Below are 26,810 nucleotides of genomic sequence, written 5' to 3' on the forward strand. Positions count from 1 at the left end.
TCTCTGTTTTGGTTTTAGGCATTTTCTTAGATCAGTTTCCCTAGAAGTAGAGCACCCCCTAAGACAAAGCTTAAAACTAGAAAAGAGAGTTTGTGTCCAGGAGAAATCTCTACAAGAGTGAGACAGGGAGATAGTGAAAGGGAAAAAGCAAAGCAAAGACTTGATTGCGAGTGGCCTACTTTAGCCAGATCCCGCAGGGAAGCACTGGAGTATAAATTGCATCAGAAAGTCTGTCCTTCTTTGAGGAAGGAGGGCTATTCACATTAGTTATTCATTGTCTCAGGGTCACCCAAGGTGGGGATGTTTCTCTCAGGTCACTCAAGTTAAGGGATCCCAATACCTGGTGGGGTTATCTGTCTAAGGGGGTTGAAGATATGAGCTATTAGCAGGTGCACTAACAGCAACAGGTAAAAGGGATCCCTATATACCCAAGAGGGCCACCAATAATGTCTGCAATGGACATCCAGCTAGTAGAAGTAGATATTCCATGTTTCCCCGAAAATAAAACCTAACCGGAAAATAAGCCCTAGCATGATTTTTCAGGATGACATCCCTTGAACATAAGCCCGAATGCATCTTTTGGAGCAAACCTTATAAGACCCAGTCTTATTTTGGGGGAAACACGGTAGATGCAGGTAAGTGATTGCAGGCAGAGAGCAAAGTCTTTGCAACCTCTGGTGGTTGTCTTTTTCTGAAGAGTCAGAGTACAAGATAGAAAATGGAGCAGGGACCATGAACCTATTAACTTTATGGAAATACCAAGGAACACAAACTAATGGGCTTGGGCAGGTAGACATTTTAAACCTACCTGCCTTAGACATTAAGACCTACAGGTATATCAGTTTTGTAGGCACTAACTGCATAGCTTTAAGGAAGAAAAGGGCAGTAAGAAATTGAGGCAAGGGAGTAATCATCCACAGGAATCGTCCTCAATTATTCATTATTATATTTGAGGACATATTTATAGAGTGAAAACATTTGAAATTGCTGTGATTCCATGGCGTCACATGGCATATTGCTATGAGCAGGACGTTTAGGTTTGATTTTCATCCTATTGCATGACTTTCACGTGCATCGTGAAATTTCAAAGTTTCTTTGAATAGAAGAACTGTGAGAAGACGTACACAGAGAAATTGCACTCCTGAGAAGAACGAAAGGAATTCATTTTCAGAACAGTTTGGCTGCAAGTGAGCTGTGTAAAACATTTAATATTAAGAGAAGATCAGCACTCATTGGATGAGGAACAAGATGTTCCTTTATGGCAGCTATTCAAACCAACTGTATGAGAAATGGCTGCCTTAGAACTTTGTGGAAAAAAAAGGTTAAATTGTCATAGGCAGAGGGGCAAGTTGAAAAGAAGGACCAGAAGAACATGCATCTTTTGATCATTTAATAATAGCCTTGACCAGTATTTGTAATATTGAACACACTGAAGGCATTGTGTTTTTGAAGGAGGATACACTTTGGATTTAGACAGAGCTGGTTTTAAACTGTAGCTTGGCTACTTGTGTGTTTCATGATCTTGAGTAAGTTACTTAAACTCCCTGAGTTCATTTTCCTCATCTTCTCAATGACCCTTGACAAGTTTTTATGAGGATAAATAGAGTTTATCTGTCTGTCTGTCTGTCTATCTATTTATCTATCTATCATATATATATATATATATATATTTAACTGACACATAATCAGAAACTGTTAGAATTCTTTCTCCCACTCCCTAATACTTGATGTCTTATCTCTGTGGTTCACAAGTATATGTCCTCATGTCCTCTTGGAGTAAGGCTAGGTTCCGTAATAGCCCTGGATGGATGGTGTGTGAATTAGTGAGCAAATGAGAGAGGTAATGGATCCAGGGCACCCAAAGTTTAAGGATATAATAAAATGCTTTGATTCCCAATGGAAGAACCCATAGAAAATCCATGGATTCATACATATTACATTCCTTAAACACATAATAGAGTCAAAATGTTGAAGTGAAAAAAATAGACTTACATGTTATATAGTTTTCTTTTTCCCCTGAGATCTAAAATATATGATATAATCTATAATTATGTCTTGCCATTTACACATAATCTTCCACATTTTATTTCCAGCCTGTTGTACAGAGTCCTTAATCGTATATTATTTTTTCTTCGTAATTGAACCACTGGGCTTAAATCTAATAAGAGTCTGATTGGGGTTAAGATATGCAATAATGGGAATGCCTAATGATTTTATCTTTGTTTCAACTGTATTAAGCTTATGAGACCTATGATTTTTATCACTATTATCAGCATTTTCAATGTTCATTTTCCATTCATTTTGGCAAAATAATGAGGGCAAAGAGCAAAAAGTATTCAAATAATTACATAAAACCTGCTCTTATAGACAAAGATGGCATGACTGCCCAAACAGAACTCTTGGCTGTCAGGCAGTGCCACCGCACATTAGTGCAAAATGTTCGTTGATCTGCTGATGTATGAAAGTCTGGATTTGGCATACAAAAGGCACTTTGGAATGTCGATGTATAATGCATGAAAGTGTTGGCTGTTCTGAAGCTGAAAATTCGAAAGTCAGGGCCAGCCTGTATGTATATGAACAAAGAAAAGGAGACAGATATAGTAAACCATGTCTGACTTTGTCCTGTAGGTGTTACAGAAAACTTTCAAGTGGAGTTGGCTTTGAGTGCAGTCCTTAGAGGTGAGTGGACTTGGATCAAGGATTGACCCACAGTCTAAAGGTGCATCTTAGAACTGTCAAAGAACATGGTGTGTAAAGGAAGGATGACTGCAGAACATAGAATGTGGGAAGAGACGTGAAGAAGTTAGTTTGGGAACAGTTTGAAAAACCCTGCATGCTATGTCAAGGGGTTTGTACTTTATTTTGTAGGTCAGGAAGTCTTTTTATGGTTTTGAAAATGAATCAAAAAGTTAGGAGATTTCAATAAAACAATCCAGATTTCATGCTTTTCTTAAGAAAGAACAAAACTGAGCCTCTGTTCCTGTGAGGCAATACATGGCTGGAACAGATTTGCTGCAGCATTTTTTTTTTTTTTCATATAGCGCTTCTGCTCTCCATCTTTTTTCTTCCCTCTAGCAGGCTTTGCTCATCTAAATGACCTGCCTGGACCTGGTAGGCATTTAAATGTATTGGCTCTGAATGTGATGGCAACCATTGGAGGCTTGCAAGGAAAAGAATTATCAGAGAAATCCATTTGAAAGTTTTATCATAAATTGGGTACTGTGTAGGTTCTGTACAGTAGAAATATGGGTCTGGGAGCCACAAGAAAGATGGTTGGCCTGGGTTTCCTTGAGATACGGAGGGAGGGAGGAGGGTCAGTGAGGGAGAGAGAGAGAATAGAAGATTATTTAGAAATTTCAAGTGACAGGAGGAGAAGATTTGAGTATCTGTATTTTTATGAATTCCACAGTAGTAGATATATTAGCTTACATATAATAGGTACTCAATAAATATTTGTTGATAACCAATATGTTGCTAAACATTTAATCATTGTGTGGACTTCTTTATACAGTCTTTGGGTCCTAGTTTATCATTTACTAAGTGTTAAGTAAAGAAGTAGAATTCAGGGACAACTCCAAGTAGGGATTTGCTTAAAGTGTTTTCAGTGTTTGATGTGGTACAGACTGATACATTACTGAATCTTCTCCAATTTCAAATTCTATGTCGATTTTGCAAAACATTACCTTCAAAGTCAATTGTATTGACTGTGAGGATTAATGAAACCATTCACTCTATATTAATACTTTTGAATTGCTCTATAAAATATTGAGTAGATTCCAATAAATATTTATAAAATATAGGTAATGTACAAAAAATCATTATTCAAAGAAGGCTTATATTATCATTCCTTTGAATCTCCTGTGTTCCTTCTTATGAATCCATCCCATTTCCATGTAACTCAGGAAAAATCACTATTCTGAATTTGTGTTTATAATTTTCTTGCCTTTCTTGATATTTTTAACCATATTTTTCTAATACTAAACTGTATAGTACTTACTTTTGGGTGTTGCCTTTAATTTTTATAAATGGAATAAGTCTGTATACATTTTGTGACTTGCTTTTTTCCCTCAGTATTAAGTTTCAAAGGTTTAGACATCAAAGCAAGTAAGTTTAATTAATTGACGCTATTGCTCTCTGGCAATCTACTGTATGATCACTGATTTCTTTATTGTATTTTTAGTGGGTGTGCTATTATGAATGTTCTTCGGGTGTGTATATATAAGTGTTCTTTAGGGTTTAAACCTAGAAATGGAATTTCTCGGTCAAAAGCAATACATGTCTTCAAATTTGCTGGATAATCTCAGCTGTTCTCCAAAGTATTTCACCAATTTACACATTGACCAGCAGTGTATACATGTGTAAATGTTTGTTTGCTTCACATCACATGCTTACCAGCACTCGCTATTGTCCAACTTACATTTTTTGCCAATCTAGTGGATATGTAATGCTATCTCACTGTAGTTTTAATTTACATTTCTCTGAAAAAGAATGCAGTTTATTACGTTTTCATTTGTTTATTACCTATTTGGATTTCCTCTTTTGTGAAGTGTCTGTTCAATTCTTTGCCCATTTTCTTTTCCATATTTTCTTATTTATTAGCAATCATTCTTTAGAAATTCTAGATCCTAGTCTTTTTTTATAATATATTAAAAAATGTTTTTCTCTTTTTTTCTGGATGGTGTCTTTTGTTTAACAGAACTGCTTAATTTGAATGTGGTTCAATTTTCAATCCTAGCTTGTATGAGTTGCACTGTTTGTATGGAGTTGAAAAATTTTTATGTCAGTGCACTTATATAATAGTCTCCTATATTATCTTATAAAAGTTTATAGTTTTGTTTTCATACTTAGGACTCTTATACCAAGGATTTATTTTTGTGAAGGATGTGGGGTAAAAATTCAGTTCTATCTTTTTTTCATGTGCATGATCAATTGCCCCAGCACGTTTTTTTGTAAATTCCATATTTTTACCATTGATCTAAAAAGTCACCTTTGTCACAAATAAAGTTTCCATGACTGCATAGGACTTTTTCTGGGGTATTTTGTTTGACTGGACTATTTTTCAGTCTCTGGCATACCACAATATGTTAATTTCAATAATTTAAAAATAATTATTGAAATCTAGTAAGAGATACATTCCAATTGTTATTCAGGAGAGGCTTAGCAATTCTTATCCTTTTGCTCTTCCATTTTTAATTAGCTTGTTAAGTTATGCTTAAAAATATTTATTTAGAGATTATTTAGAATTTTATTGATAAATTTGGGGAGATTTGACAACTTTATGATATCAAATCCTCCAATCTCTGAACATCTCTCCATCTATAGGTTTTCTTTATTTTTATAAAAATTTTATATTGTTCTCTGTAAAATTTTTACAGATTTTTGTTATATTTATTCCTCAGACTTCTTGTATGTTTTTATAAAACATTAAATAACATTTAAAAATATTGTATGTTCTAAATTTGTGGCTGCGGTATAAAAAGTATAACTTATTTTTGTATGCTATTTTGTATCTTGCAAACTTGCTAAACTTGCTTTCTAATCAATTCTAATTATATGTCTGTTGATTTTCTTAGACTTTGTAGATATGTAATTAATGGAAGTTTTTTTGTTTCCAATTTATTCACTTTGATTACTTTTCTTGCCTTACTGTGCTGGCAAGTAAGTACGGTCATGAGTAGAAATGATGATAACAGGAAATAGTCTCGTTTCTGATGCTGTAGGGACAGTTTTTATTATTTTATTATTAAGAATGGTGTTTACTAACTAGTTTTCCAAACTAACTTTATCTAGACAAGGAAGTTCTTTTCTATTTCTTGTGTGTTAATAGGTTTTGCTTTGCTTAAAAAAAAAAAAAATCAGCGAAATAAGTCAGGCAGAAAAACTAGAGTACCATATGATCTCACTGATATGTGGTATATAAAACTGAAAACAACAAAAGAACAAGACAAATAAATGAAGAAACAAAACTCATAGAAACAGACAATAGTTTAGTGGTTACCAGAGGGTAAGGGGGGAGGAGGGTGGTAGATGAGGGTAAAGGGGATCCAATATATGGTGATAGAAGGAGAACTGACTCTGGGTGGTGAACACACAATGTGATATATAGATGATGTATTACAGAATCATACACCTGAAATCTATGTAACTTTACTAACAATTGTCACCCCAATAAACTTTAATTTTAAAAAATCATGTATAATACCCAAATTATTAAACAACTTTTCTAAATTTTCTTAACCAATAGACATGATCATATGATTTTTCCCTTTATAAATGCAATGAATTACAGTAATTTGTTTTCAAATGTGAAGACAACCATATATTCCTGGGCTAACTTAACTCAGTCATGATTTTTCACATATTGCTAGGTAGGTTTAATTTGCTTATATATTTAGATTTATGCATCAGTGATTATGAGATTCCCTTTCTCATATTGTTCTTGTCTGGGTCTGTATCCAAGATATTATAATCTCATAATATAAACTGGGGAGTGTTCTTGTTTTTTTACTCTACCTTATGATAGATTTTTAGGATTTTAATTATTTGGTCCTTAACTGCTTCATAGAACTCACTGTAAAACTCTCTAGACATGGAGTTTTCAGTATAGAAAGAATTTTTCTCCAAATTTCATTTCATTACAGGGTATAGAACTCTTAAGCTATTCTGTTTCATCTTTAGGCAGTTTTATTGTCATATTTTTCTAGGAATTTTTCTGTTTAATCTTGGTTTTAAAGTTTATTCTTACATATAAAAATCACAGTGTTTGTAAAGCCTGTATTAATGTAGCTCTGCCTCATTTTTCATTCCTATTTTTTGGTGTCTTATCTACTTTTTCATTATTTGTGCCAGATAATTGATAATTTTATTATTGTTTTGAAAAGTAAGAAATTTGCTTTATTGATTCATTCTATGCTATGTATATTTTATTTCACTAACTACTGTGTTTGATCTTCATAATAACTTTTCTTCTTTTCTTAAGGTTTATTCTCATATTATTTTTCTATCTTATTTTTTTCGATCATATGACTTATTTATTAAAATAGGCGTACAATTATAAATTCCTAAATACATCTAAATACTGTTTTAATTGCACTCCAGAATAATGATACATAATATTTTAGTATCATTTGGATTTAAATATATTATTATTTTTAGTATATTTACTTTTTGAATCATGATTATTAAGAAGTGTACTTTTTAAAAATTTTAACATGTGGTTATTCTAGTTATCTTTTTATTAATTATTTCTAATTTAATTACACTCTGATCAGCAACGTGGTTTTGTGCTTCCAATCACTATAATATGTTTAGTGAATAACCTAGATATTTTAATATCACTGTTTAATATACAACCATCTAATATTAAGCAATATCTTTACCCTGCTAACAATATGAGTATGAGAATTTTGGTACTGCTTAAATTCCAATATCTTGTAATCCATAGTATTTGATTTTGGTATTGGGTTTTTTGGTCTGTATTTTCTAACTCTATAATAAATTACTACTATTATTATCATAAAAATTATAACATTGAATTTATAGAATTCATTGTTCATAATTATTTCCCCCATCACACTGTATATACAATACCATTGAATTCTGGCGTTAAGTCACCTGTCAGCCTATCGATCACTCTTTGAAAAATAATTTGACATTTTAATTCTCATAATATATTTCCCTTTATCTTTGGTATTCTGCAGTCCCACTGTGCTGAGTCTAAAGGATTTCTTTTCATTTTTCTAACTTGGAATTTGGGGATATTTGAATATGTGGAGTGATGTCTTTCATTCATATTGGATAATTCTCAGAAATTTTATTTTTAAATAAATATTCAGTTTTTCTCTTCTTCAGTATATGTTTCTGTAAATTCAAATTTTAGTTTGAATTTTTCAGAGCACTGGATTTGTGTAGATTAAAGATGGCTATAAAATCATGTGAAAGCTGTTTTTTGTTTACTTATGTTTTTAACTTTGCCCTTAGATGCATATTGGACCTTTGGGAGGGGATCACAGATTTTTAGGGGCTTTCTCTTAGATTCTTCATCATTTTATTGATGTATCCTTGATCTATTATTAAATCTATCTGTTGAAATTGAAATTTTAATTATGTTTTTATTTCTATCAATTCTCTGGTTTCCTTTCAAATCTGCTTAGTCATTTCCTTTAATATTATATTGATTTTCTACTCATATTTTAATATTCATTTTATTTAAAATTATATTAGGTGTACTTATTTAATATTTTATATTGGTAAATCCATTTCTGCTATTTTATCCCCCCTTTTTTTATGTCTTTGGGGGTTTAGGTGGGTTATGTAATTTTGTACTAAGACCTTATTTTCTTAGAATTTCATCTGTGGAAAATATTTCAGTCCAAGATGAGGGTAGGTGCTTAGATGGGTATTTCTAATTGCCTGTATGTGGCATCTGTGTGCATTATTTAGTTTGGGACCAATGTAAATTCAATTTTTGGCTTGAGATTTTTCTGAGTACCTACATATGTGAATTTAGGGTGAAAACTATCTTTTTCTTATGATATCTCAAAAGGAATACCTTTAACCTCACTTCTGCTGTGAAGACTGGACCTCTGGGGTCAGAACTATTTAAGAATTTTCTCTTTGACTCTTTACTCTGATCATCTGTCTTTGTCTCTTGTGCCTAGAGTCCTTGAAAACCATGGAAAGGAAACTTTAAGTTTACTTTGTTTAGTAAATCCTTCAGGATTAAATCTAGCTTTAGTGATCCTCTTAACACAATTTTCCACGTTCACTTAGATTGTAGTCTGAATATTTGTTATTTTCTTGTGAATGAAAGTGTTTAAGAAGGTATATTATTAACATTTTTCTAATTTATTCAGTGGGAGGGTTGGGAGTACCATATTGCCAGAAATGGAAGTGTATTTACTTTTTGACTGGCTAATATTGATGTAAAACTTCGAGGAGAAAGAAAAAGTTACCATCAGTTTTAGTAATTTTCTTATCATTGGGTGGTCTCAGCACAGGCAAACCAGATAGGAGAGTGAGTTCTAGCTGTTCAGAGTAATATATGACAGAGGCCAAAGAAATCTGCTCCTGTGGAAAACGTTAGTCTCAGGTAGGGATGGAGGGCATTTCATTGTGCAAAATGGTAAAGACATAGTCAGTGTGTATATCTCAGATAGGGTTAGGGTTGCTATATTATATAGGATATTTAGTTAAATTTGATTTTCAGATATATAAAAAATATATGTTTTTAGTACATGTCCCAAATATTTTTCATGCAGTCATCTTTCACCCCAAATATCTGAGGTGGTGTGGATATGGTGGAACCTATGATTTATGAGAATTTATTGTGACTAACTGATAGCCTTAGAGAAGGACTTTGAAAACTTTATTCTGCAATACACATCACCAGGAAGATCTTGTCAAACTGTATATTATGATTCAGGAGGTATGAGGTGGGACATGAGATTCAGCATGTCTACAGGCATGGGTTCTGCTTTAAGTGTGAACTTGGAACCTCCCCAACAAATAAGAAAAATTTTAAATAATAGTATGTTCTCAACAGATAAGGACTTCCTGCTTCTCTCTCCTGGGAACTTCAAGGGAGAAATTTTTTTTTTTCAGCTTTGGTACTTTGTTGTTAAGCATGCTTGTAAATATTACTGATAAAATGTGGCTATGTGATTCGTAGGCTCAATTCTTGTAGCTAGCCTTTCCTAAACATATTCTCAAAATACCACCTCACTCTTAAAATGCTGACATACTGCACTCCACAGCTGTTCCTTGTCTACTTCGTACAGATACATGTAGTTCAGGATGCTTCATAGAAAACCAAATAAATATCAGTTTGTCATATGTGATATTCCCTGGAACAAGTAAATAGAAACCCAAGGGGAGGAGTTATTGTCGATAAACAAATTTCCAAACAGGTTATAGCTTTTTCCTTTATGCCTCCTTATATTTGAGGGAGAATCTGGACTAGTGTTAGGAAACATGATAGTTTCTATTATGCCAATTCTATTGAGAGGTGTTTTATACTTGCTGAATTTTCATATGAACTGCATGTAACTCTAAATGGGAAAACAGTCGAGTAGCAGAGATAGAATGACAGAGACATGCGAAAATAATTTTCATGAATTTTCCCTTTCTCTCCTAACTTCTGGCCTGTTCCAAACTACATTTACGAAAATAGATGGGATACCTGGAATAAAAGCAGTGACACTTTGTAGTTTGATTTTCCAATATTTTGTTAGAGTCTAGAAATGTGTTCTTCTTCCTTTGGAAAGACTGTTGTCAGTTTTCCTATGAGATGAGTGGATCATTTAAATTCATGACAAGTTCAAAATGTTCCAAATAGGACAACATAATATTATTAATGAGTGTGAGCTCCATTCTCACCTTATCATCCTGGCTATTTTTATCTTTGTGTGAATTTTTGTCCAATTTTAAATTTGCTTCTATTTTCATGGTAGTTCAATATTGGTCATTGTTTGCCAGTATTCTGAAATTTTGTTCCAATTATTTTTTCCTTGAATTGCCATGAAAATAAATATAGATCATGGTTGTATTTAAAAAGCAACAATTAAAAAAAAAAACAAAACAAAAAACAAACTTACTCTTTTCTTCTAATCATCAAATGACATTGCTTTTGCATGTGAATGGTTATCTTATTAATGGCTTCTGTGGTACAACTCTGTAATTAATATTTATATGTTGACTACAGTATCTGTTCTTATGGGGGAAAAAAGAATTATATAGTATAAAATCGAATGTTTTAAAGCATTCAAGTAAACCAAAAATATTGCCTCAAAAATGTGTTGAAAGGATGTAACAATTCAGCATGCGACTTTAATTAATGTCCAAGTAACTAAAAATGTATTCGGTTCATAAAGAAAACATATTGACATCTAATTATGGATCATAGAATTTGGTGCAGTGAAACTGTAGTGCATCTGTTCAGTGAAAACATAATCATGGAGAATACTAAATTGCACAATATATAATGAAAAATTAAAATAATGCACAAATAAAACCATTAAAAAATCACAGTGTGAAACCAAATACAGTTGGAATTTAGCAAGAGAGATCTGGTACTAGATTTACTGATAATAGGGTTTGTCAAATTCACACAACACTTATTCACTATGCTAATTTAAATGGTCTTGCATCAGAATAGTCTCTCTTGTTTTTCTGTAATGGAATTATTATTATTATTTTTAAGTAGAGGGGTAAAGTGCCATTTGCCCACTTTCACATTTTCAGACTTCTAATATGAATAGATTGAACTAAGAGTTACCTTTTTGATAAATCATTTTTTAAACTAATAATGACAAGGGCTCACAAATGCCAAGAATGTTGACTTTATTTTTTTGATATTATTGGCTCAACACTTTTTCTCTATTTCCACTGATTTAGTCCAGGCCCTCACTTCCCCTCACATGGTATTTCAATAGCCTCCTCAATAGCATGCTCACTGGTTCACTTGGTTGATGGTGGACTCCAGACATGATCTCTTTTCCCTCCAACCTGTTCTGTACCTTACAGCAGTGGCTCTCAGACTTGAGCTTGTGTCTGAATCACCAGGAGGACTTGTTAAAACTCAGAACATGGCTGCATCCCCAGAGGTTCCAATTCAGCCAGTCTGGGAAGAGGCCCCAGGATTTGCATTTCTAATGATTTAGGGGTGATGGTGATGTTATGGATCGAGAGACCACATTTTGAGAATGATTGCCTCAGAGTCTTGCTAATGGCCTTCAGACCAGTCTTGCCCAGTACTCCCATTCTCACAACCCTTTATGGGCTTCTTGTGGTCTTTTGAATCAACTCAAACTTAGTAAGGTATTTAGGGATCTCTACCATGTAGCCCCCCAATTTACCTTTTTTGCTCATCTCCAAGTTGTCTTTCCATCGGTAATTGGTATTTTAGCACACAGAATAATTCACTGTTAGCATGCCCAAATACTTTTCTACCTTATTGCCTTTGTAATGCTATTCCTATCTGCCTGGAAAGCCCTTCTCTTTAGCTCCTTATTGCAGTCATTCAATTCTCAGCACAGATGCACTCTGCCATAAAGCATCTCTGATTTTCTCTTATTTACATAGGTCACAAGTAACGTCACACTTCTCTGAACTTTTTCCACATTCATTTCTCTTACATTGATTTCTACTTTCTATCATATTTATCTGGGTACATATCAAAATTCTTCTAGTATTAACTTGTATTTTGGAGCAGGACTTGAGTTTTATCCTCTATTCTAACACCATGTCTTATAAATAGAATTTACCAATAAATATTTGTGGATTTTGTTATTTATATAATAATTATGAAAATAGCAATGATAAAGGTGAGACAACAATAAAAAGACCAAATAATATCTATTGGACTCAATATGTGGCTAGGCAACATTCTAGTTTTACACATTTTATTTCATTCAACCTTCTCACTATTCCTGTGAGATAATTGCTATTCGCAGTTTATAGGTGAAGAAATTGAGACACCAAGAACTAATTGTCTATAGTCACATTGCTGGTAAATGGAATAACTGATATATGATCTAAGGCAGTAAATCTAAAAAGCTTAGTCTTTTAACTCCATATATAATGAAGCTTCTTGTATCGTACAAATGTAGACGCCTCATACTTGAGCACAAAGTGGGTAGATATGTCTATAAAACTTCATAGTTAAAAAACTGATGAAACAATGATGACCAACTCATATTCAGTCACAGAGTAGTCCTGAATATTCTTCTAGTTGTACTCTCCATCCATTCTACTTATTTAGTCTTTCATGTCTATGACACAATTGCCAAGAACACAGTGTACCCTCTTGCTTGTTTCCACATTAGCATGGTCAAGCATGTTTCTCTAAGAGTACACCTGGGACCCCCTGTATCAGTACTACCTTGGGTACTTGGGGAAAACACAGAGTCTGAGAATGAACCAAGATCAATGTGATTTATCAACAATCTTATAGTACAGAGAAATAGATTCTAGTTGGTGACTGCCCCGATCTATATTTCACACAGGGTCCTGTGAAGGCCCAAAGGACTAAGTAAAGATTTGTTTGGATTACCACGGCTTCTTTAAAAATGATGGTAATGCTGAAGAGTTAGTGTAGGTTATTTTAATGAAATAATCAAGCCACTTTCCTTTTACGTATATAGGACTTTGTTATTCTAGTGTTTCGTAATCTTAGATAATTTACCACCACCTATTCAATATAAAGTTTGTTAAATATTGTATAAACATAAAACAAAGTATGCATTTTATACAACTGTAAAATTAAACACAATGTACAAATTAAGTTCAGACAAATCTATAAAACATAAAATTCAAGTTACAAACATTAAAAATGAGGAAATATATTTATTGAAACTATTTCTCATGTTATATTTAAAAGTAACAAATGCACTGCTGTGTTTACTGTGTCACTTGATGTCAACATAATTTTTATGCTTTTGAGCACAAGGGACTATAATTTGATTCATCATCGTTATAACTTTTTTCCTTTTTAAATGAATTTTTAGTTTTAACCAGTACTCTTATTATTTTTGTGGGCCAATTGATTTAAGAGTATGTGCAAAACATGAAATACAGTAATAAAAATAATAATTCAATGGAAAAATTCTCCAGAGCATATTTGTTATGATATTTACTGATAATGAACTGTTGCAATATGCACTGCAGTCAGACTAGCCCCCATTGTCTGTTGTAGGTGTTTTCTGGTCAGTATATTTCCACATCTTTTCTATGACAACTACTGTGTAAAATTCATTTAGAAATCATGCTGGACATCATTTGGCCTTAAATCCCTTAGAATGTGATCAAATGTAAACTAAATACCTTATTATAAGGTGGTCATGTAGATGGGATGGAATATGCTAATATCAGCATTCTAAAATCCTTTTAGAAAAGAAAACATAACATTGAAAATGCAACAAAATTTCCAGAGCTTCAAAACCAAAATGAGTCCTTAGGTCTAAGGACCCTTGTCCTTAGAATCCTTAAAAATCTGGAATCATTACTGGGAGCATTGCTAGGATTGGGAGTACAGAGTGCACAGGGAAATTAGTGGAACAGAAAAAAAAAATTGCATCATGGACCCCAAACTTCAGTGGGTTGGAGGTTTGTTAGATTTTCAAATAAAAAGGGATTTGAAGGAAAAGAAGAATATTGTATGGAGAAAGCTGGAAAATTAAAAGATAAACCATTGGCACTATTCTTTCTTACTCTGTGCCCTCTTCTGGCTTTCTCCTTGAAGACCACTCACGCAACTCTGTGACATACAAGAGGTGACTTCTGATACAAGGAAATTCAGTACAAAAGTTTAATGTGTTTATGTTGAGTTTTGGTCTATCTTGTTGCAGCATGTAATGACAGTCCTTTTTATATCACGTCTGTCACTTTGCAGTCATCGTTCTGGATGTCTAATTGTTTAAGGTCTTTGGAATGTCTTCAAATGACATCACTCATAAAAACAAGGGACTTCTTGACTTAAGGAAAAATTCCTCTTAAACATCCTTTGCAGATACAAATTTCAATTAATGCTAAGAGCTCCATACTAAAAGAGTTTAAAATTATTTTCCTCCAGAAGTTATTCCATTCTATAACACCTCACATTTCTGTGTAGGCATACTTCCCCATATCGAATCTAAACTCTGCTACTGCATTTTATTCTTTTTCCCTTTGTCTGGCTTTAGCATCAGAATGACAGATAGCCATCTTTTCTCAGGACTTGAAGACTGTTTCTAAGAAACATTAAGTCTGCATCAGGCCTAACTTGTTAGGCAAAGCTCCTATAAGGACCAAATTTAGGACAATCTTTGAATTCATCAAGTGTGTCTTGAAGCCCTAGTTTCACTTTTCCTCACTTTCATTCACTTAGTAGTTGTGTTTTGTTTCGTTTTGTTTTACTCTTCTCATCCCTATCTTAAACTTATTGAGATGGAAGTGTAAATGATCACTAAAGCTTAAAATGTAAGCCACTCAGGAAGGATGTATTAATTTTAACAGGGCTTTTTTTTTTTTTTTGATTGAGATTTTAATTGCAGGTTTATAGTATCTATATATTGAAAAATAATGTGAAAGGGGGATCCCTGTCGACGTCACTAAAATCGTTCTGTGCAGGTGATGGATTAAATGCTCCACATGGGAGCAGTAGCTCTCTTCATTCATGATTCATTCAACAAATATTCACTGAGCATGTAGTGTCTGGCTGGGCACTGGGGATCCAGCATGAATTAGACAATGTCTTATAGAACTTATATTCTTCGGGGGGTAGAAAAACAATAAACTGACAAAAACAAGAAAATGCCACGTGTGAGAAAAGTTAGGCAGAGAATTAGAATAGGGCAAAGTAAATTGAGAGTGGCTGTCTGGCTACTTTAAATTGGGGAGTCAGAAAAGGTATTTCCTGGGAGAGGTGATATCTAAATTGAGATCTGTGTGTAAGACAGGGCCAGCCCTAGGCAAAGAAAGAATAGCTTCAGGGAGGGGTAAGAGCAAGTGCAAGGACTCTAAAGAGGGAGATAAACTTAGCTTCTCATATCTGGCTCTCACTGAGAAAGGAGTCTAGAGAATGAGGTTGGGGAGAGAGGGAAGGACCAGGTCATGGAAGGCTTCAATATGCCAGTATAGAAACTTAAGATTTTATTCTAAGCAGAGTGAGAATTCTTTGGAACTGAATCTGATTTACAGTTTTAAATATTACCAAGTCTGTGTGTTACAGCAGAAATGGAAGCAGGAAGACCAGTTAAAATGTTGGGTATTCCAGGTGAGAGAAAATGGTGACTCAGAATAGGATAGTGGAAATGGAAATACAAAGAACGATTTAGAGGGAGGTTTACAGGACTTGCTAATGGGTTGAATGTGGAGTGTGAGTGAAAAAAGGGGGTCAAGATTAATGCCTAGGATTGACTAATTCAGGGGTGATGGTTCCTATATTACTATGGGGAAAAGTTAGGGACAAATAGATTTAGAGGTAAAACAAAGATTTCATAGCATAATGTGTACTAGTAGTTTGGGTCACAGTTTGAGGTTTAGATATACCTGAATCTAAATCCTACTATAGGTACTTCCCAGCTCTATGATCTCTTGAGCATAAATGAAGATCAGTATTAGCATAGGATTGTCAAAATGAAAAAAAACAAAAAAAGACAATCCATAGAGAGCACTTAGGTACATCAGCATTATTACTATATTTGAGATTAGAATTTGAAATATATATTTTTTCTGTTGTCCAATTTTAATATTTTTGGTTAATGTTTTATGCCATGAATCTAAGATATCATCCCAAATCGCAGAGTTTAAAAATTAGAAACAGTATTTTTATTGTCTGACCAGTTTTTTAACTAAAATGTTTACATTCCTTTAAATACACCACAGTGTTGTTTTAACCGTAATAATATGTACCTTCCAAATGATTAATTTGTCTCCTAAGTCCTATAGATATTTATACCAGTCTCCAGTACAAACATCGATCATTCTTACATCTTTCATTACCTTATGTAGCTTTCTTTTAAAAACTATGAACCAGCAATTATCACTTTATTCATATACTTTTAACCTTTTATTAAAAAAGGTACTACATTCTGGCCTTTGATAAACACTTCTCTTTTTGGTCTCTTTATCCAACATAATTCATGAGTATCTCTAGCATTTTTCCAGGTGTCTAATGAAAATAGAAGCCTGGATTATGTACTAACTGTCATGGTCAACTTTTTGAAGGAAGGATAGTAGGAAGGATTACAAAGAGTGCTTTTTTCCAGTTGTGAGGGACCTACAGTATTTCTCTTTTTTCAGGCCATGCCTTTTGAGAAGTTACCATAAGCAATTGGGAGGAACAGAACTTGGGAGACCACTAAAGACATTTTAAAATCATCACTGGTACACAATTTTTGTATAGAAAAAATCTATTTAAGTTTTGAACACCTAGAATTGGTTGGTATATGCTATTGATTGGTCAGTATTCTGTGGTCTCACATTAGTTACCTTGGACTTGCTAGACAGACAAAGCAAAGAGGATCATTTTCACTGATAGGAAGACGAAAGCCCCTCACAAATAGATGATGATCTAGTATTTTGTGTATTAAAGAAATATATATTTTTTAAAAGTTTATTAATGAAAATGCTAATGAGAGAAGAATTAAGAAAGGAAGGAAAAGTGCATGTAACTTTTTCTCAAATACTAGGTTGGTATAAAAGTAATTATGGTGTTTGCAATTATTTTTAACCTTTTAAACCGCAATTACTTTTGCACCAACCTAATAATAATGCTTTTAGACATGGCCCATTAATTTCTAGCTGGGCAGTAATACTGATGATGCAATACTCTGTGATAGTAGCCTTTGCATTCATATTTTACTCATTCATGTTTAACTCGTTTTATCTGATCAATTTATCAATATGAAAGAGACTATCAGAGAGCCTATTGTGGAAGTATGCATTCTTAGGTACCTAATGCACATGCCTCTTTGTTGAGGAAGAAAATAATTTTGGTGGGCTAACTTGAGAAATTTAGAATGAAAATTCCTCCAAATAAGCAAGTGGTATGGGTGGCTTAAAGCATTATAGGATCCAAAATTCTGAGGAAAGAATGTTATATTTGCTTCAGAGAGACACTATTTATCTCTGTTGGCCAACATACTTTGAAACAACTATTTGGTTTTAATGGATATATATCTTGCCACTCTGCCATCAGTAATTTGAACAGCTTGAAATACTGTATGTCATTCTACATTGCTTTCTCTTTGAAGCAAACACAATCACTGGATTGTTTTTCATTGATTTAGAAACATTGACTTGCTGAAGTATGAGCCTGCGTGCAGTCATAATTCTTGTCTTTTCTTCCTCGGCAAAGCCTGTGATAATTCTTTGAGTTTTAAGCAGGTGTCATGCTTCAGATCCAAGTGCTTAATAAATGCACCAGAAGTATATTTTCCTTAAGGCCTTGTGTTTATCCCATTTCCATTTATCTTGTGAAATAGCTTCTAATGCTTTTCTAAAATCCTGGGAAAGAGCACGTTAGCATTTCTACTTGGCAAGCAGAGCTAGTAAACGTAAGGCTCCCTTGTCTATTTTGACCTTAAGTAACATTGGTGATTCCCAGTCTGTGTGCCAAGGGACTGTGAGGAGTGATGGAATTATTGGATGGGGCCCTCTCCTCCATATGTGCACCAAGCTTTTTTTTTCTTCTTTTTTTGGCAATCTGAATAAATATGTCTAACATGAAAATATACTTTTTCCCCTAAATTCATGTAAATGCTGAAGTGATCAATAAAACACAAATACTTTTAAAAGTGATCCTGAATTCATGTTGGCTTTTTGTCACTTTACATTTTATCAATTAATGGATAACTATGGGTTACTTATGCTTTTTGCATCATAATTGACAGAGCTCAATGCATAAATTTTAAGAAAAGATGACATTATTGACCACAGGTACCACACTGATACCAAACTGAAACGATTTTTTAAATCATATCTATACTGTGAGCTGGTCATCAGCAATTTCACATTCATTTTGATAAACAGCATATGACTACATTAATAAGAATATAACAACCACTAAAATAGCTATTGTATTGGGTAACTTGCAGTCATTTAGTTTTTATATCAACCCTGTCAAATAATTGTTATTATTTCCATTTCACTGAGAGGAACCCAAGAATCAGAAGACTCAAGGCTATTGCCTTAGTACCACACTAATAAGTAACGTGGGCTTTAGATCTCAGCTTGGCCATCTGACTCTAAACTCCTTGCTCTGTTGACTCCATTTCATTGCAAAACAGTGTGGCCTGTGAAACATACGAATCAGCATTGTGCTTGAGTCTAGGAGGCATAGACTCACGAAGGGATATGACTGGTCCCGCCATAAATTATACTGAATGTAGTCAATTATAATTTTCCAAGAAAATTTCATCTAGAAAGATTAGTTTGTGAAATCCAGGAAGTCATATGAATGCATTTCAAACCAGGCAATTACAACAATTAATCCTTACTAATAAACCAGCAACTGCTCACTAGACAGATGTGTCCATTTTGATCTACTATTTTCAAATATCAAGAGAGACTAAAAAGAAAAGGAGAAAAAACAAGCAATGAGGTGGAAATTTAAAAGCATAAGGTAGAGCTACATGCAGTTCATGGACTTTAAAAACTGAAAGATCTGGGCCCTTAGCTGTAGTCCCTGAAGGTTTACAGCTGTTCTTTTAATTTCTAATTCCTCTGGTGAATGAGGTGCTAGCTAGTCTCACCTACCCGCTCTCTTCTGCATCCTTTGTCTTATTCCCCCTTCCACTATGGAAAATCCTACTGTTTGTTTACAATCCAGAGTTTTAAAGAGGCTGAACTAAAATTGGCGGCTTCTGGGACATCCCTGCCAATGGATTGGATCCAAATTGGCTCTGCCATGAAGAGGCAGCTAGCTATGCCCACATAAGGATATTTTGGCTTACTGTTTCTGCCGTCTTGTTGCCAGGCAGACAATCATCCAGGAGTGGGAAAATGCAGTGGGGCAAATGTTTATAGTTAGAGTGGTCAGCTGATTGTCTGAAGGAAAGTCTGGAGGAAAGGCTCTCAGACATCATGTTTGACTCCTCATGGGAAGCACTTAATAATGTGGGACACATCACTTAGCCTCTTAGTCCCCAGTCTGATGGACAAGGACCACAGTACATACACCTACTATCTGCCAAGGATATTTAAAGAAGTACAGTGTATTTCTTCCAGTCCTGACTGTGTAGGAGAGCACTTTCTTTTCTGACATGAAAGCAGGGAAATAACTTTCTCTGCAACACTTTTAATGCTATAGTCAAGTTTAGGGGAAAGAACAGTTCTCCCAGCCCTGGAAGAAAAGCTTCTCTTTAAGTGTTTCTCATGGGCTAATATATTACCTGAAGATGGGAACACAGGGTGTGTGTACAAAAATTACATGTAGAAAGCATATGTGTAAAACATAGATCTATGTACAGTATTTATGTAAAGATGTCTTTATCTACACAGTAAGCCGCAACTTTTATAATGGGAAAGCAAATGAGATTTGACTGCATTGGCTGTTTAACTGAAGGAGCCACACAGATGGGAAAGAAGCACAGACAAATTGCTTTTGGCTCTGCTTTCCTCTACAACAACATCAGATATTTTTAGTTTCTTTTTCTTTATGCGTTGTGCATGTTTCTGCCTCATAGAGAAAGTCACTGCACATTGTCTTCATTCTCTACTAATAGGCCCATTTAGAATTTCATTTAACTTTTAAATTTCTGAGGTCTGAAGGTACCATGGGAAAGTCTGTTTTTCAGATGTAGATGATGGGCAGGTAGAAATCATTTAATGTTATGGAAAAAAATTTTATTAGTAGAAAAAACCTTATATTTTTTACTTTATGGTAGATACATATTTCTGGTTAATACAAAATATATTTCCAAGCTTGATTGACCTATACACACCTTAGTTCCAATAATTAGAATTTTTTTTTTCTGTGACAGACTCTGTAGTCCTGTGATGAACAGCAAGATTTATCACAAATGGTTAATTAGATAATGTCTACATGAACTTTCATAAGCTGGCCACTTTGTTCTCACTCTCTTGAACTTTCCCTGCTGTAAATGGCAAGAGCTGCTATTTTCATATCTAGGTTCCTTATGATGTTACAGTGCCAGGTTGGAAAGAGATGAGTATGATACGGATTCCATCAAGTATTCCAGTAGGCTCTCTCATAATTGCTTTGATCCTACAAAACTGGTTTATGAGAAAGGAATTAAAAATATATGACTCAAACAATATGGAGACTTCTTAAAAAGTTAATCCCAGAGTTACCATATGGCCAAGCAATTTCACTCCTTGCTATCTGCCCCAAGCTTTTATTCATATGAAGACAAGTCCATCAATGCTTATAGCAGCATTATGAAGAATAGCCCCAAATAAAAACAATCCAAATGTCTATCAACTGCCAAACGAATAAGGAAAATGTGGTATATCTGTACGATGAAATACAATTCAGAAACTAAAAGTAATAAACTGCTACCGATACATGAAACAGCAGAGGAACCTCAAACACATTACTCTAAGAAGCCAGGCACAAAGGCTACATGATCATTTAGTATGCTTAATATGAATGTTATATGTAATATGATTACATTTGTATGGAATTTCTAGGAAAAAAATCTATGAGGAAAAAAATGCAGATCTATTGTTGCCTGGAGCTAGAGATGGACATGGGGGTTAACTGAACGAAGGACATGAGGCAACTTTTTGGGGTGATGAAAGTTTTAAACTAGTTGGTGGTGATGGTTGCACAGTTGTATGTGTTCAAAATAATTGAAGTGACAGGTAGAATAGAATTTTATGATATACAAAGTAACCTCAATAAGGCTATGATTCTGAATGCTTATCAGTTTCTATAGCCCAATGTTCACCTCATACCAATTTTGCATGCTGTGTATTTCAGAGTAATTGGACAGAGAGAGAGAGAGAGAGAGAGAGAGAGAGGTACTCCCCTCCCCAATATACTCCAGCTATGATGGAATTCCATCTGTTTCTTGAATATGCCAAATTTTACTCTGCTGGAGGAAATTCTTCTGTACGTGTTATAACATCCTGCCCTGGAACATTCTTTCCCACCATGCTCTGAAGCCTGGCTCATCTTTCAGTTTGTCACTAATGTAACTTTCTCAGAGAAGGCTTCACTGGCTTTGTAAAGGCGATTCCCAGCCCCAATAATAGCTTTTGGCCCCTTGTGAATTTCTTTCATAACATTTTACTCAACCTTGAATTAGTTTCATTTATGAATGTATGCATGCATATTTATTTGTGTGTCTGTGTGTGTGTATATTATCTTCCCTAATAAAATATAAGGCTTATAATTGGAAGTATATCCCAGTACATGCTACAGTATGGGTATTTAATATTTTGTGAGAAATTAATAAATGAATGAATAAGAGTATTCCTTGTATTAAGGTATGAAAGATTAGAGCAATCCTGGATATTTGAGGTGGGTCTGCATTCCAGTTTTCTTCAAGAATTTCCATAGCCATGAGTGAATTTGGTTCATCTAGCAGATACTGGTATTCCTGGAAATATTCTGGAATTAACCTGATATTCTCAGGATCTCTGAGCATGGGCATAAGTCTTGACTGACAGATTCCTGTATCTGGGAGGGACACTCTAACTTTTTCAGGGTCTGTTTCCTAAAATCTCATATGACCTTGGAAGCATATAGGTTCCAGATTTATTTAGTACACTGGAATTACCAGTTGCTAAATATTGGGGGTTTTTTTTGACACGTCATCAAGCTCTTTTAAAAACCTAGTTTTACAATGGAATCAGACCTCCTAGTGTGCAAATCATAATACAAAGCTAATGTACAGTTAACCGTGCCCTAAATAATGAGACTTCCCAAAAACATTATCTTCCTCCCAGAAAGTAGCTTATACTCTGGAAAAAAAAAATCTCACTCATGACAATCTGACAAAATACTATAATATAGTTTTAATAGCTACAGTTAATGCATTAAACATATAGTTTCTTCAATAATTACTAAGTTTTACATTTCTCACTAACTACGACCTTAAATCGTTCACTCCTTAATTTGTTCTGTCAAAGTTTTTATTTATTCCAGACTGAATGGTGATAGAATTGAGACTTGTGCTCTTCTCCCATTAGCTTAACGTTGTTGATATAAAGCCACTGTGTGCTGTAATGGTTTATTATCATATTATTTTGGTGACTTAATTTTCGTGTGATGATTGTCTTAGTTTCACCACTCCAGATGTATAATGGTTCCAAAGGATATTTCCAAAACTTATCAAGACTGTTGTTATTTACATATTTTATAATGTTAATATCATTTTGATAACTGCCAGTTAGAATTGTCACCCCTTCCCGGGCTGCCCGTTTACTACTGCAGTATTATGCAGGCAAAGAGGGCAGAGTTGGCTTGAGAAGAGTCAAAAGACCCCCCAGGATATACTTTCTGGACTGAAATGAATTGAAATGAGTAACTGCTTATTACTTTAAAGTGTGTATATGAGTAGTAGGTACCTGTGTGTCTGTGTAGTGGGGCAGGCTTTGTGAGGAGAGTGGGAGCAGACATACAGTAATCATTCACTTTCAGAGGCTTTAGACAGACTAGGGCTAGGACGAGGTGAGTGATATACTTGCCTCAGCCACACAATTTAAGGGAATGACAAAAACTCAGTAATCAAGTTAAAGCATATTTTAGTGCACTATTTTAAAAAATCAAATTGGCAAACTGCGACATGTGGGCCAGCTCCTGTTTTTATAAATAAAGTTTTATTGGACTCAGGGCTAGGATTAGGGTGAGGAAAGTAAGGCGGGAGCATACAAATGGAGGGTTGTGTCTTTCCTTTAGTTAAGCTTGCGGTACTTGGTTTTAAATGGATTTTAGCATTAATTTTGATTTTTAAAAATTATGATTAATTATTTCTTAATTCCTCTGAGAGCTTACCAAAAAGTAGTGTCCATAGGAATGCACATGTAATTAGTGTTTTTTGGGATATATATATATATATATATATATATATATATATATATATATATAGGCTTCCTAAAATTCCAATTTTATCTAAAATACCCATATTAGAGGGGTGGTTTGTAAAAGCCAATGCAGTAACTACATATTCTAAATGCTTTACTGTGAGCTGAAAATACTTAGGGTACTGTAAAATGTAATTTTGTTTTTGAACTCTGACCACAATGTAAGGCCAATAATTGTATCTCAGGGCAATCATTTCTGTGTAAAAATAAATGCCCTGTCCTCTAGATTTTGTTCAAATATTTATCTTTTAAATAATATTATCCTTGCATTCAAAAAGATTTTAAAGAAATATATATTTCTATACTATAATTTCCATATATATGCACACACATCATAGAGAAAAAAATCTCTTTTCCTTGAATGATTCCTACATCAATATTAAAAAAAAGGAAGAATCAAGAAAATATACAACTATATTTAAAAGCAAGTAGTGATTCATATGTACTCATATCCCACCATTGATGCTTAGTTTTTAGATACTAACTTAATTGAATACACTGAATATTTTACTGAAGCTGCCGCAGAGTTGAGTGGCTAGTTTCTGAACTTGGAATATAACTTTTTAGTCTTAGGAAGCTAGATGGTTCATATGTGCTCCACACTCTATCAAGTGGGGACACTTTTTTCTCCCATACCTCTTGTACTACTAGGCTCCCAGGTAAGGTATTATCTTCCTTGCTTCCTTGCTTCCTTTTTAACTCCTTCCTGCACCTGAAGATCCTGCCATGAGACTTCCCTCCTTGTTGCAGTCACTTACAAACCCCTCTCATTTCTGAGTATTTTAGCTTCTGCTTCCTTGTAATTCTTATCAACATTACTCACTGTCATAATTCTTAGTGATTTAAATATCCATAGAGATGATACACAGACTTTCAGCTTCTTGACCTCTCTTCATTAACCTATTCCTCTAATACCTTGCAGCAGACATCTACTTCCAAGGTCATATTAGTTACCGCATTCTTATCATAATAACAGTTTTAGGCCTTCTACTTACTCACTACTTCCTATCTTTTCAGCTGATAACCTGATTCCCAAACAAAACAAAATTCCCTAAATTGATCAAATCACATTTTCATTGTCCTCCCTTATCCTGCTTCACATTCTCAGTAGTAAGGAAGCTGCTTCCTTACCAGCTTAGATTCCACAGTTTGTAATTATAAACATTGCTTTACATATGTCCTCATTTCCATTGTCCCTCTCTCTTTTACTAACACAGGAGTCAGCATTTATACCTATCAGAGTAACTCCAGTGTTTGAACTCTTAATGACTACAGTATGCATATATCATCTCATTTGATACTTACAACACACCTATAAAAATCAGAAAATAGAAGCTTGGAGAAACTAAATCTTATAGGATCGCACAACTTCCTAGTGACACAGTAGTATTTAACCTCTGCTACTTTGTCCCTATACTTAAGCACCTGAACTTGTCTGTGTAAAAATTTATGCTGGCTCAATTTACTTGAAATTCACCACCATTTCAACAGGACTTTTAGTGCTGTCAGGCAGATCCACATTTCATTAGTCCGTCTTATTTTTCCCAGTACCTCTAACTTCTTCTCAAGCCTAAACTTCTCATTTTCAATCTCTCCTGATAATCTTGACTTGTATCATATTGAGATCACAGAAGCAATCTGAAGAGATTGTTCCCAGTGACCTGCAATCACATTTCTCACCCCATCTACATGGAGAGCCATATGTTTGACATTCCTCTCTTTCATATGGACTAGCTGACTGTGTTCCTACACATATCTAATCCCCAATGTTCACTAGATCCAGTTTCTCATCCATGCCACTGACCTTTGTCTCTGTTATATCATTAAGTTTTCCCTCCCCACTGGGTCATCTCAGTGCTATAATTTCTGCCATTAAAAAAAGAATGACAAAAAACTAAACAAATAGATAAATGGAACAGAATAGAGAGCCCAGATATAGATCCACATAAATATAGTCAATTGAGCTTTGACAGAGGAGCAAAGGCAATACAATGAAGAAAAAACAGTCTTTTCAACAAATGATGCTGGAGCAATTGGACATGTCCTCTGATAGATGAATGGATAAAGAAGTTGTGGTATATATACACAATGGAATACTATTCGGCGGTAAGAAATGTGACTATTGTCACATTTGTGACAACATGGATGGATCTTGAGAGTATAATGCTAAGTGAAATAAGTCACACAGAAAAAGCAGAGAACCATATGATTTCACTGGTATATGGTATATAAACCAAAAACAATAAAAGAACAAGACAAACAAATGAGAAACAAAAACTCATAGACACAGACAATAGTTTAGTGGTTACCAGAGGGTGAGGGGGGTGGGGGGAGGGAGATGAAGGTAAGGGGGATCAAATATATGGTGATGGAAGAACTGACTTTGGGTGGTGAACACACAGTGGGATTTATAGATGATGTAATACAGAATTGTACACCTGAAATCTATGTAATTTCACTAACAATTGTTACCCCAATAAATTAAAAAAAAATCTTAACACAGACATTATACCCTTTATAAAAATTAATTTAAAATAGATTGCAAACCTAACTGTAAAGCATAAACCTATCAAACTCCTAAAGGATAATATAGAAAATTGAGATGACCTTGGGTTTGGTGATGACTTTTTCAGATGTGACATCAAAGAAAGGCACAATCCATGAAAGAAAGAATTGATAATCTGGACTTCATTAATATTTACAACAGTATCAAGAGAATTAGAAGAGAAGTCACAGAGTAGGGGAAAATGTTTGCAAATGACAGATCTGATAAAGAACTGTTATCCAAAATATGCAAGGAACACTTAAAATTCAACAGTAAGAAAATAATCTAATTAAAAAGGGGTCAAAGACCTTAACAGTCGTATCAACAAAGAAGATATACAAATGGCAGATAAACATAGGAAAGGATACTCCACATTATACGTCATCAGGGAAATGGAAATTAAAACTATAATGAGATACTACTACATACCTATTAGAATGGTCAAAATCTAAAGCACTGATAACACCAAATGCTGGTGAGGATATGGAGCAACAGGAACTCTCATTCACTGCTGGTGGGAATTCAAAACGGTACAGCTACTTTTGAAGAGCTTGGTGGTTTCTTTCAAAACTAAACATACTCTTAACATATGATCCAGCAATCATGTTCCTTGATGTTTACACAAAGAGTCGAAAACTTATGTCTACATAAAAACCTGCACATGAATGTTAACAGCAGCTTTATTCAGAATTGCCAAAACATGGAAGCAGTGAAGATGTCCTTCAATAGGTGA

General features: G+C 34.3%; 1 protein-coding gene across 3 annotated transcripts in view; it reads left to right on the forward strand.

The window, feature by feature from the left end:
* CETN3 (centrin 3) overlaps window positions 1–26,810 on the forward strand; it is a 608,779-nt gene that overhangs the window by 398,166 nt on the left and 183,803 nt on the right. For all 3 annotated transcript variants that reach the window (XM_081053674.1, XM_081053675.1, XM_081053672.1), the window contains one exon: window positions 2,629–2,679. The gene's annotated coding sequence lies outside the window, so the exon portion shown is untranslated. The remainder of the gene's footprint in view (window positions 1–2,628; window positions 2,680–26,810) is intronic.

This window comes from Rhinolophus hipposideros (assembly GCF_964194185.1).
Source record: "Rhinolophus hipposideros genome assembly, chromosome: 7".
Classification (NCBI taxonomy): domain Eukaryota; kingdom Metazoa; phylum Chordata; class Mammalia; order Chiroptera; family Rhinolophidae; genus Rhinolophus; species Rhinolophus hipposideros.